This window comes from Petromyzon marinus, chromosome 76 (assembly GCF_048934315.1).
Source record: "Petromyzon marinus isolate PM22_M1 ecotype Great Lakes invasive population chromosome 76, UKy_Petmar_22M1.pri1.0, whole genome shotgun sequence".
NCBI lineage: Eukaryota > Metazoa > Chordata > Hyperoartia > Petromyzontiformes > Petromyzontidae > Petromyzon > Petromyzon marinus.
In genome coordinates this window covers 4712043-4735740 of record NC_133742.1, presented here as the reverse complement: position 1 = coordinate 4735740, position 23698 = coordinate 4712043, and the positions used below count along the sequence as shown (strand labels likewise).

The 23698-nt window shown below is 49.5% G+C and overlaps 1 long non-coding RNA gene across 1 annotated transcript; it reads right to left on the bottom strand.

Annotated features, from left to right (window-relative positions):
• Positions 1-250: 250 nt before the first annotated feature.
• On the bottom strand, positions 251-23372 carry LOC116957519 (uncharacterized). Its single transcript, XR_004405180.2, has 3 exons — positions 23212-23372; positions 10296-10483; positions 251-1764 (listed from the first exon to the last, which is right to left on the bottom strand). It is a non-coding gene; the product is annotated as an uncharacterized LOC116957519 (long non-coding RNA).
• Between the last annotated feature and the right edge of the window lie 326 nt (positions 23373-23698).

The following is a 23698-nucleotide window of genomic DNA, read 5'->3' as shown; positions in this document are numbered from 1 at the left end:
ACTCACTCACCCACCCACCCACTCACCCACCCACTCACTCACCCACCCACTCACCCACCCACTCACTCACCCACCCACCCACTCACTCACCCACCCACTCACTCACTCACCCACCCACTCACTCACCCACCCACACACCCTCCCACACACCCACCCACACACTCACCCACCCACCCACTCACCCACCCACTCACTCACCCACCACACCGCTGCCCACCGCTGCCACCAGAATTTGAGACGTGCACGGGCGTTAAGAGTGGCAGGCTTTATTATTATTGAGCGGCAGAGCAAGCTACACAGGCGAGCTCACTCACGTGCAGCAGCTGAAACGACTGGCCTAAGAGGCGACGATAACCAAAGCAAAAAAAAATTAACGTAAAAAATAATCAGGCGGAGAAACTAACGGGGAGGGTGGAGAGTGGAGTGGGGTGGGGTGGGTCGGGGGGGGGCGTGTCGTGACAAAGAAGCCTGCAATTGTAGGCCCTGATGCGGCCTACAACACAGGCTTTTCCCCTACACCGGAGCGAAATGCAGCTTTTGTATCCACCGTAGCTACTCTCTAAACCGAAACCCTTCCCTCCCCAAACGTAAAAAAATAATCAGGCGGAGAAACTAACGGGGAGGATGGAGTGGAGTGGAGTGGGGTGGGGTGGGTGGGGGGGGGGCGTGTCGTGACAAAGAAGCCTGCAATTGTAGGCCCTGATGCGGCCTACAACACAGGCTTTCCCCCTACACCGGAGCGAAATGCAGCTTTTGTATCCACCGTAGCTACTCTCTAAACCGAAACCCTTCCCTACCCAAACGTAAAAAAATAATCAGGCGGAGAAACTAACGGGGAGGATGGAGTGGAGTGGAGTGGGGTGGGGTGGGTGGGGGGGGGGCGTGTCGTGACAAAGAAGCCTGCAATTGTAGGCCCTGATGCGGCCTACAACACAGGCTTTCCCCCTACACCGGAGCGAAATGCAGCTTTTGTGTCCACCGTAGCTACTCTCTAAACCGAAACCCTTCCCTCCCCAAACAAATGTGAAGCGACGGAAATGAAGACAGCAAAGGGGGCGGGGGGGCGGGGCGGCGGGGGGGGGGGGGACGATGTAACGTAGAACGCTTTTCGTGATTTCTTTCGTGCCTTGGTTCTTTCGGCAAAGGTCGCCACCACCACCACCACCACCACCACGTAGAATGGGAACAAAATGATAAAGTAGAGCAATACAATTCTCGCGACGTTTCGGCCACCACAACACAAGCGGCCTTCCTCAGGCGAACGGAACAGACCTGCCGGGGCGACGGAGCTACAGTGAACGCCGCCAAGATTCTCCCGTCTGATGTGTAAGCGCCTTTCGTCAAGGTGCCTCGCCTCTCTCTCGACCGGCTTAAAAGTCGCTGATCGAAGCTTAGCAGCTGTCCGTTGCAGCTCCGTCGTCCCGACAGGACTGTTCCTTTCACCTGAGGAAGGCCGCTTGCGTTGTCGTGGTGGCCGAAACGTCGCGAGAATTTTATCGTTTTAGTTTATTGTTTTACTCTCGTTCTACGTGTGGTGACTTTGCCGAAGAAGATGAATCCTCGCAGCCACGAAAGCTTCGGATCGAAATTAATTTCTTTTTTCGTGCCTTGCCTTCGGGACCCCCCCCGTAACCCACCCTCATCGTGAGGGCCAACCACCGCCCCCTCCCCCCCCCACCCACCACCACCTCCTCCAAACGGCAGCGCACCGCACCGTGCCTCAGTCCGCCTCGGTCTGGGAGAGTTTCCTCTCCTGTTCGATCACTGCGGGAAGGGGGCGAGAAGGGGGTGGAGAGCCACAAAGAAGGACGGGCGGAGGGACAGCAACAGCAGTGAGGACAAGCGGATAGCTTCGACTATTATCCTTGGTTCTTTCGGTAAAATTTCGATTTGAAGCTTTCGTGACTGCAATGATTCATCTTCTTTGGTTCTTTCGGTAAAGTCACCACCACGTAGAATGAGAATAAAATAATAAATTGATAAAATAAAATAACATAACACAATAATATTCTCACGACGTTTCAGCCACAACACAAGCGGCCGTTTCGGCCACAACACAAGCGGACTTCATCAGGTGAAGGGACGAGACTGTCTGTCCTACCAGTCTGTCTGTCCTACCACAGAGTCTCGTCCCTTCACCTGATGAAGGCCGCTTGTGTTGTGGCCGAAACGTCGTGAGAATATTATTGTGTTATGTTATTTTATTTTATCAATTTATTATTTTATTCTCATTCTACGTGGTGGTGACTTTACCGAAAGAACCAAAGAAGATCTTTCGGTAAAGTCGCGTTGGAGGGAAACAAAGAAAAATTATAATTAAAAAATATATATACGTAAGGCAATAAATACATAATTTTTTTGTGATGTTATTGCTTCTCCTACCTACGCGGCGGTGACTTTACCGAAAGGACCAAGAATTCGAAACACCGCAGTCGCGAAAAGCTTTAAATCAAAATTTAGCTTCGACTATTGTTAAACTTCATGATGAACACGGGATTTTTGATTGGTGGGGGGTGTGGGAGGGAGGGGGGGTTAGCTCGCACGTTATTTATTAATGTGTCGTGAACCCTCCACCACCCGACAAGGCGAAATCAGTTTTTTTTAAAAAAAAGTGTCGCGTTGACAAAACATTCATTAAAAAAAATGTTTTTGGGTTAGATCGCATTATTTATGAATAGCGCGATCTAACCGAAAAAAACAAAAACCTTTATTGTGAATAATATTGGTCGCAAAAGCCTGCTGCTACGTGTTAAAAAGACGAAATGGTTCGATACTTTAGCCCGCCGGCGGTGTGAATCCGCAACATTGACAATTTTTGAGTATTCTTGGTTCTTTCGGTAAAGTCACCACAACGTAGATAGGGAAGCAATAAACTAATAGAAATATAAAACAATAAAATTCTCACACGACGTTTCGACTGCAACACAAGCAGCAATCATCATCAGGTGTGAAAACCACAGCAAAATTTATTTTTTTAAAGTGGCGTTTTTTTATTTTCTAATTTTCTTGCTGTGGTTTTCACACCTGATGACGATTGCTGCTTGTGTTGCAGTCGAAACGTCGTGAGAATTTTATTGTTTTATATTTTTATTATTTTATTGTTTCCCTTCTACGCGGTGGTGACTTTACCGAAAGAACCAAGAATACTAATTTTATTGTTTTACAATAATTTTATTTTGATTTAAAGCTTTCGTGACTGCAGTAATTCATATACTTAGTTTTTTCGGTAAAGTCACGTTGAAGGGAAACAACAAAATAATAAAATATATATAAAACAATAAAAAAATTCTCACTTATTATTTTATTGTTTTATATTTTGTATTATTTTATTGTTTCCCTATCTACGTGGTGGTGACTTTACCGAAAGAACCAAGAATAATAATTTTATTGTTTTACAATTATTTTATTGTTTTATATTTTTATTATTTTATTGTTTCCCCTATCTACGTGGTGGTGACTTTACCGAAAGAACCAAGAATAATAATTTTATTGTTTTACAATAATTGTATTGTTTTATATTTTTATTATTTTATTGTTTCCCCTATCTATGTGGTGGTGACTTTACCGAAAGAACCAAGAATAATAATTTTATTGTTTTACAATAATTTTATTGTTTTAGATTTTTATTATTTTATTGTTTCCCTATCTACGTGGTGGTGACTTTACCCAAAGAACCAAGAATAATAATTTTATTGTTTTACAATAATTTTATTGTTTTATATTTTTATTATTTTATTGTTTCCCCTATCTACGTGGTGGTGACTTTACCGAAAGAACCAAGAATAATAATTTTATTGTTTTACAATAATTTTATTGTTTTATATTTTTATTATTTTATTGTTTCCCTTCTACGTGGTGGTGACTTTACCGAAAGAACCAAGAATAATAATTTTATTGTTTTATATTTTGTATTATTTTATTGTTTCCCCTATCTACGCGGTGGTGACTTTACCGAAAGAACCAAGAATAATAATTTTATTGTTTTACAATAATTTTATTGTTTTATATTTTTATTATTTTATTGTTTTCCTTCTACGTGGTGGTGACTTTACCCAAAGAACCAAGAATAATAATTTTATTGTTTTACAATAATTTTATTGTTTTATATTTTTATTATTTTATTGTTTCCCTATCTACGCGGTGGTGACTTTACCGAAAGAACCAAGAATAATAATTTTATTGTTTTACAATAATTTTATTGTTTTATATTTTTATTATTTTATTGTTTCCTTCTATGTGGTGACTTTACCCAAAGAACCAAGAATAATAATTTTATTGTTTTACAATAATTTTATTGTTTTATATTTTGTATTTTTTTATTGTTTCCCTATCTACGTGGTGGTGACTTTACCGAAAGAACCAAGAATTATAATTTTATTGTTTTACAATAATTTTATTGTTTTATATTTTTATTATTTTATTGTTTCCCCTATCTACGTGGTGGTGACTTTACCGAAAGAACCAAGAATAATAATTTTATTGTTTTACAATAATTTTATTGTTTTATATTTTTATTATTTTATTGTCTCCCTTCTACGTGGTGGTGACTTTACCGAAAGAACCAAGAATAATAATTTTATTGTTTTACAATAATTGTATTGTTTTATATTTTTATTATTTTAGTGTTTCCCCTATCTACGTGGTGGTGACTTTACCGAAAGAACCAAGAATAATAATTTTATTGTTTTACAATAATTTTATTGTTTTATATTTTTATTATTTTATTGTTTCCCTATCTACGCGGTGGTGACTTTACCGAAAGAACCAAGAATAATAATTTTATTGTTTTACAATAATTTTATTGTTTTATATTTTTATTATTTTATTGTTTCCTTCTATGTGGTGACTTTACCCAAAGAACCAAGAATAATAATTTTATTGTTTTACAATAATTTTATTGTTTTATATTTTTATTATTTTATTGTTTCCCTATCTACGCGGTGGTGACTTTACCCAAAGAACCAAGAATAATAATTTTATTGTTTTACAATAATTTTATTGTTTTATATTTTTATTATTTTATTGTTTCCCCTATCTACGTGGTGGTGACTTTACCGAAAGAACCAAGAATAATAAATGTATTGTTTTACAATAATTTTATTGTTTTATATTTTTATTATTTTATTGTTTCCCTATCTACGCGGTGGTGACTTTACCCAAAGAACCAAGAATAATAATTTTATTGTTTTACAATAATTTTATTGTTTTATATTTTTATTATTTTATTGTTTCCCCTATCTACGTGGTGGTGACTTTACCGAAAGAACCAAGAATAATAAATTTATTGTTTTACAATAATTTTATTGTTTTATATTTTTATTATTTTGTCGTTTCCCTTCTACGTGGTGGTGACTTTTCCGAAAGAACCAAGAATAATAATTTTATTGTTTTACAATAATTTTATTGCTTTATATTTTTATTATTTTATTGTTTCCCCTATCTACGTGGTGGTGACTTTACCGAAAGAACCAAGAATAATAATTTTATTGTTTTATATTTTGTATTATTTTATTGTTTCCCCTATCTACGCGGTGGTGACTTTACCGAAAGAACCAACAATACGAATCGCTGCATTCACGAAAAGCTTCAAATAAAAAATTTAATTTTTTTGAGCAGTTCGACGTTTCGCTGGCAATTACAACCCCAGCCATCATCGGGCAATTTCCCGCCGGGGGGCTAAAGCAGCGAGCTATTTTGTCAAAGCGACGCGTCGATTTCTGACTGGCCTTGTCGGCTGGTGGATGCTTACGACGCACTCGTGGACAACGCAAAGCAACGTTCATCGCGAATGAAATTGGTCGCGAAATCCTCCGACGTGACAAACTATCGTTCAGCTTATTCCTGGTTCACACACACACTCCCTCCCTCACTCACGCAAGCAATCATCGTCAGGTGTGATAGCCGCAGCAGCAAAATGTATTGGAATAGGTTTTTACCCTTTTTAACTGGCACACAAAAACTGACACCTTTAATCAAGGGCATCGTGTTTGCATTGACCACAACACAAAGCAGTCAAAATGCAAACAAAAGAGACAACTCTGATAATAATAATATTGGCACTGTCCTTGAATTTGATTGGTCCACACCCGAGACGGGAAGATGTATTGTTAAACTCTGTTTTTATTTTACCCGGGGCTGCACAGTCTCCGCACAGCGGAGCTACGTGGCTCGGTGGAGTACTGGTAAGCGACGAGGCCATCGGAAATGCAAACCTGTGAAACTCGTACCACTGCCCCTACCTTGCTATACACTACACTATACACTACACTATACACTATACACTACACTATACACTACACTATCCACTACACTATCCACTACACTATACACTACACTATACACTACACTATACACAACACTATACACTACACTATACACTACACTATACACTACACTACTATACACTACACTATACACTACACTACTATACACTACACTATACACTACACTATCCACTACACACTATACACTACACTATACACTATACTATACACTACACTACTATACACTACTATACACTACTATACACTACACTATACACTACACTATACACTACTATACACTACACTACACACTACACACTACACTACTATACACTACACTATACACTACACTATACACTACACTATACACTACACTATACACTACACTATCCACTACACTATCCACTACACTATACACTACACACTATACACTACACTATACACTATACTATACACTACACTACTATACACTACTATACACTACACTATACACTACACTATACACTACACTATACACTACACTATACACTACACTATACACTACACTATACACTACACTATACACTACACTATACACTACTATACACTACACTACACACTACACTACTATACACTACACTATACACTGCACTATACACTACACTATACACTACACTATACACTACACTATACACTACACTATACACTACACTACACACTACACTATACTACTATACACTATACTACTATACACTACACTATACACTACACTATACACTACACTATACACTACACTATACACTATCCACTACACTATCCACTACACTATACACTACACTATACACTACACTATACACTACACTAATATACACTACACTACTATACACTACTATACACTACACTATACACTACACTATACACTACACTACACTATACACTACACTATACACTACACTATACACTACACTATACACTACACTATACACTATACACTACACTATACACTACACTATACACTACACTAGACACTACTATACACTACACTATACACTACACTATACACTACACTATACACTACACACTACACGACACACGACACACTACACACTACACTATATACTACACTATACTACTATACACTACACTATACACTACACTATACACTACACTATATACTACACTATACTACTATACACTACACTATACACTACACTATACACTACACATTACACTACACACTACACTACACACTACACTATACACTACACTATACGCTACACACTATACACTACACTATACACTACAAACTATACTACACTATACACTACACTATAGACTCTACACTATACACTATACACTACACTATACACTACACTATATGCTACACACTATACACTACACACTACACTATACACTACACACTACACTACACACTACACTATGCACTATACACTACACGCTACACTATACACTACACTATACACTACACTAGATCATGCCAGTGGCCCTACCTTATTACAGACCAACTCAGACCGTATCGGTCACCCTGTGCCCCTTATTAATCTCAACGTTCATCCTACAAAGTCCCATCACAAGGGAGACACACAAACACATCGTATGGGTAAACTCTATGGGTTGACTGGTATGCTAACTACTACACCATACACTACACTATACTTCTATAAACCACACTTCAATACACTACACTAGACAATAGCAGTGCCTCCAACTCCTCATCTGAGCGAGCAGCAATCACCAGATCATCGGCATACATAACGTGGTTAAGCAACAGGGAGCCATCCCTTGACCGCACCCACAGGCATCAATCAGCCTCCCATTGTCTTTGTACCAGATGAAATTCCTCCGGAACAGCCATCGAAGACATCACAAACTACGTGGTCGAAAAATATGTTAAGTAATGTGGGAGCCAGAGGACATCCCTGTCGCACCCCAAGGTGTACAGGGAATGGCTCTGACTCCCGGCCACGTAGTTTTACCTGGGCCCGCTCACCATCATTAAGGTCCTTAATGATCGTGAGCAGAGGGTCAGGGACTCCGAAAGCATGAAGAACAACCCAGAGCCCAGGCCTACTGATGGTATCATCGGCCTTGACCAGGTCAATAAAGCAGAGATGTAGGTCTTGCTGGAATTCCCTACCCCTCTGCTGTAGCAGACGAACAGAAAATATGGTATCTGTGCAGGACCGCCCTTTCCTGAAACCGCATTGGGGCTCCGCAAGCCTCTCCTCAGCGTGCCTGGCAAGGCGATGTTGAATAATCCTTGCCAGGACCTTTCCCGGCACACTGAGGATTGAGATGCCCCTGTAGTTGTTACAGTCTGTGCGGTCCCCCTTCTTAAAGAGGGGGACCACCAGGACATCCTTCCAATCCTGCGGAACCCGTCCAGTGGTCCAGACTGTTGTTGTGATGTCATGTAGGGCAGTCTGTGCACAAACGCCACCCTCCCTCAACATTTCACTTGGGATATAATCTCTCTCAGACTCTGGATGGCCTTTTTTCCTTCCTCAACAGATGGCATCTCAGCCAGCCACTCACAGGGGGTGACTTCTTCCAATATTTGAGGCACCGCAGCCTCAGCAGGGTCATCCCCACTTTGCCCCATGACGTTTCTAGGCTGAGGGATTTCCCCTCCCCCAAGACCTCACAGAAATGCTCAGCAAATCTGAAAATCCTTTTTCTTGGGGGTCGGAGATCGGATCACCGTTTTTTCCCCTAATGATGGTAATAGGTGTGGCGCTGCAGGTTACTTTTTTGATGGAGTTAAATAGTGATTTGTGATCGCGGGCCACTGAGGCAGACTTCATCTCCTCAGCAACCCGTGACCACCACCCATCCTTGCAGTGCCTCACGGCTCTCCGAACCTCCGAACGAAGGCTGCGGTAAGCCTCCTCATTCTCTGACTTGGGATGCTGTAGCCGATGAGAGTGGGCCTGTCGCTTTTTCTCAGCAAGCCTGAACACCTCCTCCGTCAGCCAGGGTCTTTGGGGAGGTCTGGACCGTGTACCCAAAGCAGCCATTGCAGCTGCATGAGTCACAGTCCTAAACCTCGCCCATTTCCCCTTGGCATAAGGAGGAGTGGGGGACGAATCCAACCCCAGCCACAAGCGATGATGAAATTCTCACTTGCAACTTCAATCAGCTAGCTGAGCTCAGACCACTGTGGGTTTGAATGGGGTCCTGGGTGTACACCCACCACCGGAGTGGAAGAATGGCAGGCGCATCTTACAGATGACAAGTCGATGGTCAGTGGGCAGATCAGCTCCACGGTAGGTCCTGGTGTAAAGGACATGGGCCTGCATCCACTGTTCCGTCACTACGTAGTCCAGCTTGGACCCGGCGTGCATCCACGATATTGTGTGGATGCGCCAATGCCGGAACAGCGTGTTGGTAATTAAAAGCCCATGGACTGCACAAAAATCTAACAGCCTCCTACCATTGTTATTGAGCTGATCTGGCCCATGCCCTCCAATCACTCCAGACCAGATGCCAGCATCATGACCAACTCGGGCATTGAAGTCACCCAACAAAATAACTCCATCCCGAGGGGCCACTTTAGCCAGCACCTGTGACAGGAGGTCATAGAAGGCATCTGACTCATCGGCTTTGCCTGCATCCCTCCATGGATGTTCGTCTTCGGTGGGGGCGTAAGCAACCACGACCACCACTCCTCGCCTCCGGTCGATGGGAAGGCGAGCCCAAAGTAGCCCGGGGGCTTACAGCTTCCCACACCTCACCGCCACGCTCCCACGCCCCCTCCATTATTGTGTTCAGAAGAAGAGCCACTCCCTGTTGTTTGGCAGTCTCCTACCCCGAGCCCCGAGTAGAGGACTAGTCCACCCCTCACGGTGGCTCAAGGTGGCAGGAGCCAGAAGCCGGTCCACTGAATGACCGCCGATAATCCACGCGGTACCGGTCCAGCTCCCGACGGGTGGAGCGGCAGCCTCTCGTCCGCGGCGAGCGCTCGAACGCCGCCGCCACCAGCAGCAACGCCGCACTCACCCTCCACCACCACCCCGGATGTGTGCGACTTACCGGACTGTGTGGGCAGTGTGTTCTTGATCTCCGTTGTGGCCTTCTTGAGGCTGCTACGCTTGAACTCCTTCACCTCCGTCATGTCCGGCTTCTCCGCCTTGCCCGGATTCTCCGCCTTGCCGTGCTTCTCCGCCTTGCCGTGCTTCTCCGCCTTGCCGTGCTTCGCCTTGTCCGGCATCCCTGCAGATCTGTCGAGACGAAACAAAAGCGACGGGCGTCTGGGTGTCTCTGTGTGGTGGTGGTGGTGGTGGTGAGGCAATGGGTCTCTGAGTGGTGAGTCTATGGGTCTCTGTGTGTGGTGGTGAGTCTATGGGTCTCTGTGTGTGGTGGTGAGTCTATGGGTCTCTGTGTGGTGGTGGTGGTGAGGCAATGGGTCTCTGTGTGGTGGTGAGTCTGGGTGACTCTGTGTGGTGGTGGTGGTGGTGAGGCAATGGGTCTCTGTGTGGTGAGTCTATGGGTCTCTGTGTGATGAGTCTATGGGTCTCTGTGTAGTAAGTCTATGGGTCTCTGTGTGGTGAGTCTATGGGTCTCTGTGTGTGGTGAGTCTATGGGTGTCTCTGTGTGGTGATGGTGGTGAGGCAATGGGTCTCTGTGTGAGTCTATGGGTCTCTGTGTGGTGGTGAGTCTATGGGTCTCTGTGTGGTGGTGAGGCAATGGGTCTCTGTGTGAGTCTAAGGGTCTCTGTGTGTGGTGGTGAGTCTATGGGTCTCTGTGTGGTGGTGAGTCGATGGGTCTCTGTGTGAGTCTATGGGTCTCTGTGTGGTGGTGAGTCTATGGGTCAATGTGTGTGATGAATCTCTGTGTGGTGAGTCTATGGGTCTTTGTGTGTGGTGAGGCAATGGGTCTCTGTGTGAGTCTATGGGTCTCTGTGTGTGGTGGTGAGTCTATGGGTCTCTGTGTGTGGTGAGTCTCTGTGTGATGAGTCTATGAGTCTATGGGTGTCTGTGTGTGGTGAGTCTATGGGTGTCTCTGTGTAGTGGTGAGTCAATGAGTCTCTGTGTGTGATGAGTCTGTGGGTCTCTGTGTGTGGTGAGTCTCTGTGTGATGAGTCTATGGGTCTCTGTGTGTCGTGAGTCTATGGGTCTCTGTGTGTGGTGAGTCTATGGGTCTCTGTGTGTGGTGAGTCTATGGGTCTCTGTATGTGGTGAGTCTCTGTGTGGTGAGTCTATGGGTCTCTGTGTGGTCAGTATATAGGTCTCTGTGTGTGGTGAGTCTATGGGTCTCTGTGTGTGGTGAGTCTATGGGTCTGTGTGTGGTGAGTCTATGGGCCTCAGTGTGGTGAGTCTATGGGTCTCTATGTGTGGTGAGTCTATGGGTCTTTGTGTGGTGAGTCTATGTGTCTCTGTGTGTGGTGAGTCTATGGGTGTCTCTGTGTGGTGGTGAGTCTATGGGTGTCTCTGTGTGTGGTGAGTCTATGGGTGTCTCTGTGTGTGGTGAGTCTATGGGTGTCTCTGTGTGTGGTGAGTCTATGGGTGTCTCTGTGTGTGCTGAGTCTGTGTGTCTCTGTGTGTGGTGAGTCTCTGTGTGTGGTGAGTCTATGGGTCTCTGTGTGGTGAGTTTATGGGTCTCTGTGAGTGGTGAGTCTCTGTATGATGAGTCTATGGCCCTCTGTGTGGTGAGTCTATGGGTCGCTGTGTGGTGAGTTTATGGGTCTCTGTGTGGAGAGTCTACGGGTCTCTGTGTGTGGTGAGTCTATGGGTCTCTGTGTGGTGAGTCTGTGGGTCTCTGTTTGTGATGGTGAGTCTATGGGTGTCTCTGTGTGTGGTGAGTCTATGGGTCTCTGTGTGTGGTGAGTCTATGGGTCTCTGTGTGGTGGTGAGTCTATGGGTGTCTCTGTGTGTGGTGAGTCTATGGGTCTCTGTGTGGTGAGTTTATGGGTCTCTGTGTGTGGTGAGTCTATGGGTGTCTCTGTGTGTGGTGAGTCTATGGGTCTCTGTGTGGTGAGTTTATGGGTCTCTGTGTGTGGTGAGTCTATGGGTCTCTGTGTGGTGAGTCTGCGGGTCTCTGTGTGGTGAGTCTATGGGTCTATGTGTGATGAGTCTGTGGGTCTATGTATGGTGAGTCTATGGGTCTCTGTGTGGTGGTGAGTCTATGGGTCTCTGTGTGTGGTGAGTCTATGGGTCTCTGTGTGTGGTGAGTCTATGGGTCTCTGTGTGTGATGAGTCTATGGGTCTCTCTGTGTGGTGAGTCTATGGGTCTCTGTGTGGTGAGTCTATGGGTCTCCGTGTGTGGTGAGTCTATGTGTCTCTGTGTGGTGGTGAGTCTATGGGTCTCTGTGTGTGGTGAGTCTATGGGTCTCTGTGTGTGGTGAGTCTATGGGTCTCTGTGTGGTGAGTCTGTGCGTCTCTGTGTGGTGAGTCTATGGGTCTCTCTGTGTGGTGAGTCTATGGGTCTCTGTGTGGTGAGTCTATGGGTCTATGTGTGATGAGTCTGTGGGTCTCTGTGTGGTGAGTCTATGGGTCTCTGTGTGGTGAGTCTATGGGTCTCTGTGTGTGGTGAGTCTATGGGTTTCTGTGTGGTGAGTCTGTGGGTCTCTGTGTGGTGAGTCTATGGGTCTCTGTGTGGTGAGTCCATGGGTCTCTGTGTGGTGAGTCTATGGGTCTCTGTGTGGTGAGTCTATGGGTCTCTGTGTGTGATGAGTCTATGGGTCTCTCTGTGTGTGGTGAGTCTATGGGTCTCTGTGTGTGATGAGTCTATGGGTCTCTGTGTGTGGTGAGTCTATGGGTCTCTGTGTGTGATGAGTCTATGGTTCTCTGTGTGTGTTCAGTCCATGGGTCTCTGTGTGTGATGAGTCTATGGGTCTCTCTGTGTGTGATGAGTCTATGGGTCTCTGTGTGTGATGAGTCTATGGGTCTCTGTGTGTGATGAGTCTATGGCTCTCTGTGTTTGGTGAGTCTATGGCACTCTGTGTGTGGTGAGTCCATGGGTCTCTGTGTGTGGTGAGTCCATGGGTCTCTGTGTGTGATGAGTCTATGTGTCTCTGTGTGATGAGTCTATGGCTCTCTGTGTGTGATGAGTCTATGGGTCTCTGTGTTTGGTGAGTCTATTGGTCTCTGTGTGTGATGAGTCTATGGGTCTCTCTGTGTGTGATGAGTCTATGGGTCTCTCTGTGTGTGATGAGTCTATGGGTCTCTGTGTGTGATGAGTCTATGGCTCTCTGTGTGTGGTGAGTCTATGGCTCTCTGTGTGTGGTGAGTCCATGGGTCTCTGTGTGTGATGAGTCTATGGGTCTCTGTGTGTGATGAGTCTATGGGTCTCTGTGTGTGATGAGTCTATGGGTCTCTGTGTGTGATGAGTCTATGGCTCTCTGTTTGTGATGAGTCTATGGCTCTCTGTTTGTGATGAGTCTATGGCTTTCTGTGTTTGGTGAGTCTATGGGTCTCTGTGTGTGATGAGTCTATGGGTCTCTGTGTGTGGTAAGTCTATGGGTCTCTGTGTGATGAGTCTATGGCTCTCTGTGTGTGATGAGTCTATGGGTCTCTGTGTTTGGTGAGTCTATGGGTCTCTGTGTGTGATGAGTCTATGGCTCTCTGTGTGTGATGAGTCTATGGCTCTCTGTGTGTGCTGAGTCTATGGGTCTCTGTGTGTGGTGAGTCTATGGGTCTCTGTGTGTGATGAGTCTATGGCTCTATGTGTGTGATGAGTCTATGGGTCTCTGTGTGTGGTGAGTCTATGGGTCTCTGTGTGTGGTGAGTCTATGGGTCTCTGTGTGGTGAGTCTATGGGTCTCTGTGTGTGATGAGTCTATGGCTCTCTGTGTGTGATGAGTCTATGGCTCTCTGTTTGTGATGAGTCTATGGCTTTCTGTGTGTGATGAGTCTATGGCTTTCTGTGTGTGATGAGTCTATGTGTCTCTGTGTGGTGAGTCTATGGGTCTCTGTGTGTGATGAGTCTATGGCTTTCTGTGTGTGATGAGTCTATGGCTTTCTGTGTGTGGTGAGTCTATGGCTTTCTGTGTGTGATGAGTCTATGTGTCTCTGTGTGGTGAGTCTATGGGTCTATGTGTGTGATGAGTCTATGGCTCTCTGTGTGTGGTGAGTCTATGGCTTTCTGTGTGTGATGAGTCTATGTGTCTCTGTGTGGTGAGTCTATGGGTCTCTGTGTGTGGTGAGTCTATGGTTCTCTGCGTGGTCCCATTCCCATTTGATCTGCCACAGGAACCCGACCGCCTCATTCGGAACGAACAAAAGTCCCCAATCCGTGAAATCACGAAATGCTTTCACACAAAGATAACGATCCCTCTCCCTCTCTCTGTAGCCTTCAACAGACTGTTGGGGCAAGGGTCTGCGAGCTAGTATAGCAGAGATGAAGACTTCCGCGTCTGTGTGGAGCGCACGTGCGGCTGATATTTTTACCAACACAAACACCGCTACGCCAGGTAACTGATTTGAGGCTGAGTCGACCTAGGGGAGGCCTCGGGACCGGTTCAGGGGATCGAACCAGCTGCAACGGGGGCGGTGAGACGGGGGAAAAAAAACATTTGTTTGATGAGTAATTAATGATTGTGAATGATAGAGAATTTCGATCGTCGTTGATTATGAGGATTTAAAGAAACGTTGGGGCAGAGATAGCGAAGTCTCACAACAACGAGCGGAGCGCCGGGCGGATAAAACGCGGCAAAGAAGGCACATTAGGGAGTGGGGGGGGGGGCTAACAGCATGCACCTAGCCTGGCACAGCAGCAGTAAACCCATGGCACCTGCAGGCTCTGTCCCGCGACCTCCTCCTCCTCATGCACCTAGCCTGGCACAGCAGTCAACCCATGGCACCTGCTGGGTCTGTCCCGTGACCTCCCCCTCATGCACCTAGCCTGGCACAGCAGCAGGCAACCCATGGCACCTGCAGGGTCTGTCCCGTGACCTCCTCTTCATGCACCTAGCCTGGCACAGCAGCAGTCAACCCATGGCACCTGCTGGATCTGAACCGGTCCTGGGCCTCCCCTAGGTCGACTCAGCCTCAAACGAGTAGCTGGTGTAGCGGTGGTGTAGTGGTGGTGGTGTAGTGGTGGTGTTGGTGTAGTGGTGGTGGTGGCGGTGGTGGTGTAGTGGTGTAGTGGTGGTGGTGTAGTGGTGGTGGTGGTGTAGCGGTGGTGTAGTGGTGGTGGTGGTGGTGTAGTGGTGGTGGCGGTGGTGGTGGTGGCGGTGGTGGTGTAGTGGTGTAGTGGTGGTGGTGGTCTAGTGGTGGTGTAGTGGTGGTGGTGGTGTAGTGATGGTGGTGGTGTAGTGGTGATGATGGTGTAGCGGTGGTGTAGTGGTGGTGGTGGTGTAGCGGTGGCGGTGGTGGTGGCGGTGGTGGTGGTGGTGGTGTAGTGGTGGTGTAGTGGTGGTGTAGTGGTGGTGGTGTAGCGGTGGTGTAGTGGTGGTGGTGGTGTAGTGGTGCTGCTGGTGGTGTAGTGGTGGTGGTGGTGGTGTAGCGGTGGTGTAGTGGTGGTGGTGGTGTAGTGGTGGTGGCGGTGGTGTAGCAGTGAACATCGTTAGCCCTGGGGGAGAGACAAAGGCGGCCGGGCGTGGTGGTGGTGCTGGCCACCCACCCCCTCGTGTGCCACAGTGCCGGTAGCCTTCATAGGTAGCGCTGCTACTCGCTCACAGCACTTGCCCCTACAGTATGTTAAGGCTACACGGGGGATCTTTGTGTTTGTGCCAGCAAACACCGCACCCGCCTGGCCGCCTTTGTCTTCCCCCCTGCGGCGAAGTTCACTGCACCATCACCACCATCACCACCATCACCACCACCATCACCACCACCACCACCAGCACCACCACCATCACCACCACCATCACCACCACGACCACCAGCACCACCACGATCACCACCATCACCAGCACCACCACCATCACCACCAGCATCACCACCACCACCATCACCACCACCAGCACCACCACCATCACCACCACCATCACCACCATCACCATCACCACCAGCACCACCACCAGCACCACCACCACCATCACCACCACCATCACCACCATCACCACCACCAGCACCACCACCATCACCACCACCATCACCACCAGCACCACCACCACCATCACCACCACCAGCACCACCACCACCATCACCACCAGCACCACCACCACCAACACCACCACCAGCACCACCATCACCACCAGCACCACCAGCATCATCACCACCACCACCAGCACCATCACCATCACCACCACCATCACCACCACCAGCACCACCACCACCATCACCACCAGCACCACCACCACCAACACCACCACCAGCACCACCATCACCACCAGCACCACCAGCATCATCACCACCACCACCAGCACCACCACCATCACCACCACCATCACCACCACCAGCACCACCATCGCTACCAGCACCACCACCATCACCACCACCAGCACCACCACCATCACCACCACCATCACCACCACCAGCACCACCACCATCACCACCACCAGCACCATCACCACCACCAGCACCACCACCATCACCAGCGATAGTGTAGTGGTTAGCGCTACGCTGCGCTATGAACCTGGCGACCCGGGTTCGATTCCCGCTCACGGCCAACACCGGTGACGATTATCTGAACCGGTCCTGGGCCTCCCCTAGGTCGACTCAGCCTCAAATGAGTACCTGGTGCGGTGTGTATTAAACATCGCCACTGGGGAGACAAAGGCGGTCGGGCGTGGTGCTGGCCACCCACCCCCTCGTGTACCGTTCCGGCCTTTCATAGGTGCTCGCTAACAGCACTTGCCCCTACAGTCTGTTAAGGCTACACGGGGGATCTTTGATATTTGTGTGTGGGGTAATTCCAGACCACAATTCACGACCAACCACACCCAATTTGCTCGCCGCAACCAAAGACAAAGATCCCCCGTGTAGCCTACACTGGTTGTTAGGGGCAAGTGCTGCTAGCGAGCGCCTCTCAACAAAGACAAAGATCCCCCGTGTAGCCTTCACGGGCTGTTAGGGGCAAGTGCTGTTAGCGAGCCCCTCTCAACAAAGACAAAGATCCCCCGTGTAGCCTACACTGGCTGTTAGGGGCAAGTGCTGCTAGCGAGCGCATATCCACAAAGATAAATATCCCCCGTGTAGCCTTCACAGGCTGCTAGGGGCAAGTGCTGCTAGCGAGCGCATATCCACAAAGACAAAGATCCCCCGTGTAGCCTTCACGGGCTGCTAGGGGCAAGTGCTGCTAGCGAGCGCCTATCCACAAAGACAAAGATCCCCCGTTTAGCCTTCACAGGCTGTTAGGGGCAAGTGCTGTTAGCGAGCGCCTCTCAACAAAGACAAAGATCCCCCGTGTAGCCTTCACGGGCTGCTAGGGGCAAGTGCTGTTAGCGAGCGCCTCTCAACAAAGACAAAGATCCCCCGTGTAGCCTACACAGGCTGTTAGGGGCAAGTGCTGTTAGCGAGCCCCTCTCAACAAAGACAAAGATCCCCCGTGTAGCCTTCACGGGCTGCTAGGGGCAAGTGCTGCTAGCGAGCGCATATCCACAAAGACAAAGATCCCCCGTGTAGCCTTCACAGGCTGCTAGGGGCAAGTGCTGTTAGCGAGCGCCTCTCAACAAAGACAAAGATCCCCCGTGTAGCCTTCACGGGCTGCTAGGGGCAAGTGCTGTTAGCGAGCGCCTATCCACAAAGACAAAGATCCCCCGTGTAGCCTTCACGGGCTGCTAGGGGCAAGTGCTGCTAGCGAGCGCATATCCACAAAGACAAAGATCCCCCGTGTAGCCTTCACAGGCTGCTAGGGGCAAGTGCTGTTAGCGAGCGCCTCTCAACAAAGACAAAGATCCCCCGTGTAGCCTTCACGGGCTGCTAGGGGCAAGTGCTGTTAGCGAGCGCCTATCCACAAAGACAAAGATCCCCCGTGTAGCCTTCACGGGATGTTAGGGGCAAGTGCTGTTAGCGAGCGCCTCTCAACAAAGACAAAGATCCCCCGTGTAGCCTTCACAGGCTGTTAGGGGCAAGTGCTCTTAGCGAGCGCCTATCCACGAAGACAAAGATCCCCCGTGTAGCCTTCACAGGCTGCTAGGGGCAAGTGCTGCTAGGGAGCGCCTCTCAACAAAGACAAAGATCCCCCGTGTAGCCTTCACGGGCTGTTAGGGGCAAGTGCTGTTAGCGAGCGCCTCTCAACAAAGACAAAGATCCCCCGTGTAGCCTACATTGGCTGTTAGGGGCAAGTGCTGTTAGCGAGCCCCTCTCAACAAAGACAAAGATCCCCCGTGTAGCCTACACAGGCTGCTAGGGGCAAGTGCTGCTAGCGAGCGCCTCTCAACAAAGACAAAGATCCCCCGTGTAGCCTTCACGGGCTGCTAGGGGCAAGTGCTGTTAGCGAGCACCTATCAACAAAGACAAAGATCCCCCGTGTAGCCTACACTGGCTGCTAGGGGCAAGTGCTGTTAGCGAGCCGCCTCTCAACAAAGACAAAGATCCCCCGTGTAGCCTTCACGGGCTGCTAGGGGCAAGTGCTGCTAGCGAGCACCTCTCAACAAAGACAAAGATCCCCCGTGTAGCCTTCACAGGCTGTTAGGGGCAAGTGCTGTTAGCGAGCGCCTCTCAACAAAGACAAAGATCCCCCGTGTAGCCTTTACAGGCTGCTAGGGGCAAGTGCTGCTAGCGAGCGCCTCTCAACAAAGACAAAGATCCCCCGTGTAGCCTTCACGGGCTGCTAGGGGCAAGTGCTGTTAGCGAGCGCCTCTCAACAAAGACAAAGATCCCCCGTGTAGCCTTTACAGGCTGCTAGGGGCAAGTGCTGTTAGCGAGCGCCTCTCAACAAAGACAAAGATCCCCCGTGTAGCCTTCACGGGCTGCTAGGGGCAAGTGCTGTTAGCGAGCACCTATCAACAAAGACAAAGATCCCCCGTGTAGCCTACACTGGCTGTTAGGGGCAAGTGCTGTTAGCGAGCCGCCTCTCAACAAAGACAAAGATCCCCCGTGTAGCCTTCACGGGCTGCTAGGGGCAAGTGCTCTTAGCGAGCGCCTCTCAACAAAGACAAAGATCCCCCGTGTAGCCTTCACGGGCTGTTAGGGGCAAGTGCTGTTAGCGAGCCGCCTCTCAACAAAGACAAAGATCCCCCGTGTAGCCTTCACGGGCTGTTAGGGGCAAGTGCTGTTAGCGAGCGCCTCTCAACAAAGACCCCCCGTGTAGCCTTCACAGGCTGTTAGGGGCAAGTGCTGTTAGCGAGCACCTATCAACAAAGACAAAGATCCCCCGTGTAGCCTTCACGGGCTGTTAGGGGCAAGTGCTGTTAGCGAGCGCCTCTCAACAAAGACAAAGATCCCCCGTGTAGCCTACATTGGCTGTTAGGGGCAAGTGCTGTTAGCGAGCCCCTCTCAACAAAGACAAAGATCCCCCGTGTAGCCTACACAGGCTGCTAGGGGCAAGTGCTGCTAGCGAGCGCCTCTCAACAAAGACAAAGATCCCCCGTGTAGCCTTCACGGGCTGCTAGGGGCAAGTGCTGTTAGCGAGCACCTATCAACAAAGACAAAGATCCCCCGTGTAGCCTACACTGGCTGCTAGGGGCAAGTGCTGTTAGCGAGCCGCCTCTCAACAAAGACAAAGATCCCCCGTGTAGCCTTCACGGGCTGCTAGGGGCAAGTGCTGCTAGCGAGCGCCTCTCAACAAAGACAAAGATCCCCCGTGTAGCCTACACAGGCTGTTAGGGGCAAGTGCTGCTAGCGAGCGCCTCTCAACAAAGACAAAGATCCCCCGTATAGCCTTCACGGGCTGTTAGGGGCAAGTGCTCTTAGCGAGCGCCTCTCAACAAAGACAAAGATCCCCCTGTAGCCTTCACGGGCTGTTAGGGGCAAGTGCTGCTAGCGAGCGCCTCTCAACAAAGACAAAGATCCCCCGTGTAGCCTTCACAGGCTGTTAGGGGCAAGTGCTGTTAGCGAGCGCCTCTCAACAAAGACAAAGATCCCCCGTGTAGCCTTTACAGGCTGCTAGGGGCAAGTGCTGCTAGCGAGCGCCTCTCAACAAAGACAAAGATCCCCCGTGTAGCCTACATTGGCTGTTAGGGGCAAGTGCTGTTAGCGAGCGCCTCTCAACAAAGACAAAGATCCCCCGTGTAGCCTTCACGGGCTGTTAGGGGCAAGTGCTGTTAGCGAGCGCCTATCAACAAAGACAAAGATCCCCCGTGTAGTCTTCACGGGCTGCTAGAGGCAAGTGCTGTTAGCGAGCACCTATCAACAAAGACAAAGATCCCCCGTGTAGCCTTCACGGGCTGTTAGGGGCAAGTGCTGCTAGCGAGCGCCTATCCACAAAGACAAAGATCCCCCGTGTAGCCTTCACGGGCTGTTAGGGGCAAGTGCTGTTAGCGAGCCCCTCTCAACAAAGACAAAGATCCCCCGTGTAGCCTACACTGGCTGTTAGGGGCAAGTGCTCTTAGCGAGCGCCTCTCAACAAAGACAAAGATCCCCCGTGTAGCCTTCACGGGCTGCTAGGGGCAAGTGCTGTTAGCGAGCGCCTATCAACAAAGACAAAGATCCCCCGTGTAGCCTTCACTGGCTGTTAGGGGCAAGTGCTCTTAGCGAGCGCCTCTCAACAAAGACAAAGATCCCCCTGTAGCCTTCACGGGCTGTTAGGGGCAAGTGCTGTTAGCGAGCGCCTATCAACAAAGACAAAGATCCCCCGTGTAGCCTTCACTGGCTGTTAGGGGCAAGTGCTCTTAGCGAGCGCCTCTCAACAAAGACAAAGATCCCCCTGTAGCCTTCACGGGCTGTTAGGGGCAAGTGCTGTTAGCGAGCGCCTCTCAACAAAGACAAAGATCCCCCGTGTAGCCTACACTGGCTGTTAGGGGCAAGTGCTGCTAGCGAGCGCCTCTCAACAAAGACAAAGATCCCCCGTGTAGCCTTCACAGGCTGCTAGGGGCAAGTGCTGCTAGCGAGCGCCTATCCACAAAGACAAAGATCCCCCGTGTAGCCTTCACGGGCTGCTAGGGGCAAGTGCTGTTAGCGAGCACCTATTAACAAAGACAAAGATCCCCCGTGTAGCCTACACTGGCTGTTAGGGGCAAGTGCTGTTAGCGAGCACCTATCAACAAAGACAAAGATCCCCCGTGTAGCCTTCACAGGCTGCTAGGGGCAAGTGCTGTTAGCGAGCACCTATCAACAAAGACAAAGATCCCCCGTGTAGCCTACACTGGCTGTTAGGGGCAAGTGCTGTTAGCGAGCACCTATCAACAAAGACAAAGATCCCCCGTGTAGCCTTTACAGGCTGTTAGGGGCAAGTGCTGTTAGCGAGCACCTATCAACAAAGACAAAGATCCCCCGTGTAGCCTTCACAGGCTGTTAGGGGCAAGTGCTGTTAGCGAGTGGCACCTATGAAGGCTGGAACAGTACACGATGGGGTGGGTGAACCAGCACCACGCCCTATCAACACACACACACACAGCCACACAAAGACAAAGATCCCCCGTATAGCCATCACGGACTGTAGGGGCAAGTGCTATCAGCGAGCACCTATCAACACACACACACACAGCCACATAAATAACCCCCTGTGTAGCCTTTAAGTGGCCCTTAGAGGGAAACCCGAAGGATCCCAGAGAAAAATCCACCCAGTGGCCATCGAAGATAGAGAGACGCAGACTCCAAGTCTACAGCAGCAGCAGCAGAAGGCGTCGTCAGGGTCAGGGATCGAACCCAAGACCTCCTGCGTACCTGGCGAGGTAGTCAACATCTCTCAGTGTCTGGGATCGAACCCGCGACCTCCTGCGAACAAGGCGAGGTAGTCAACATCTCTCAGTGTCTGGGATTGAACCCACGACCTCCTGTGTACCAGGCGAGGTAGTCAACATCTCTCAGTGTCTGGGATCGAACCCACGAACCTCCTGCCTACCAGGCGAGGTAGTCAACATCTCTCAGTGTCTGGGATCGAACCCACGATCTCCTGCCTACCAGGCGAGGTAATCAACATCTCTCAGTATCTGTGATTGAACCCACGACCTCCTGTGTACCAGGCGAGGTAGTCAACATCTCTCAGTGTCTGGGATCGAACCCACGATCTCCTGCGTTCCAGGTGAAGTAGTCAACATCTCTCAGTGTCCGGGATCGAACCCACGACCTCCTGCCTACCAGGCGAGGTAGTCAACATCTCTCAGTGTCTGGGATTGACCCCACGACCTCCTGCGTACCAGGCGAGGCAGTCAACATCTCTCAGTGTCTGGGATTGAACCCACGACCTCCTGCCTACCAGGCGAGGTAGTCAACATCTCTCAGTGTCTGGGATCGAACCCACGAACCTCCTGCCTACCAGGCGAGGTAGTCAACATCTCTCAGTGTCTGGGATCGAACCCACGATCTCCTGCCTACCAGGCGAGGTAATCAACATCTCTCAGTGTCTGGGATCGAACCCGCGACCTCCTGCGAACAAGGCGAGGTAGTCAACATCTCTCAGTGTCTGGGATTGAACCCACGACCTCCTGTGTACCAGGCGAGGTAGTCAACATCTCTCAGTGTCTGGGATCGAACCCACGAACCTCCTGCCTACCAGGCGAGGTAGTCAACATCTCTCAGTGTCTGGGATCGAACCCACGATCTCCTGCCTACCAGGCGAGGTAATCAACATCTCTCAGTATCTGTGATTGAACCCACGACCTCCTGTGTACCAGGCGAGGTAGTCAACATCTCTCAGTGTCTGGGATCGAACCCACGATCTCCTGCGTTCCAGGTGAAGTAGTCAACATCTCTCAGTGTCCGGGATCGAACCCACGACCTCCTGCCTACCAGGCGAGGTAGTCAACATCTCTCAGTGTCAGAGATCGAACCCACGAACCTCCTGCCTACCAGGCGAGGTAGTCAACATCTCTCAGTGTCTGGGATTGAACCCACGACCTCCTGCCTACCAGGCGAGGTAGTCAACATCTCTCAGTGTACGGGATTGAACCCACGAACCTCCTGCCTACCAGGCGAGGTAGTCAACATCTCTCCGGCCCCCAACTGGCTCGCCGCGATTTGTACCTGCGTAGCGTTGACGGCTCCGGTGACGAGACGAACGCTGGGTGAGGCAAGAGAGGAGTGAATCAGCTTCTGCTTGACTCGAGATGGTTGATGTGAAGGGAACTACGCCTACTGGGAAAGTGGTGGTGGTGGTTGTGGTTACTCCTCTGGGCAGGGGGAGGGGTTGAGAAAGGGGGGGTGGGTGGGGCACCCCTCCCCCCCCTCCCCCCCTCTCTGGGCCAACCCCCCACACCTACTCAGCCCCGCCCCTCTCCACAATGAATCGATCACGGGAGAGGTTTCGGAAGCGATGGGGATGGAGCGTCCGATGAGCGAACCTGTTGCAGATTTTAGTAGTGGGAGGGGAGGGGAGGGAGGGGAGGGGAGGGAGGGGAGGGAGTGGTGGTGAAGGGGAGTGGTGGTGGTGAAGGGGAGGGAGTGGTGGTGGTGAAGGGGAGGGAGTGGTGGTGGTGGTGGAGAAGGGGAGGAGAAGGGAGGGAGTGGTGGT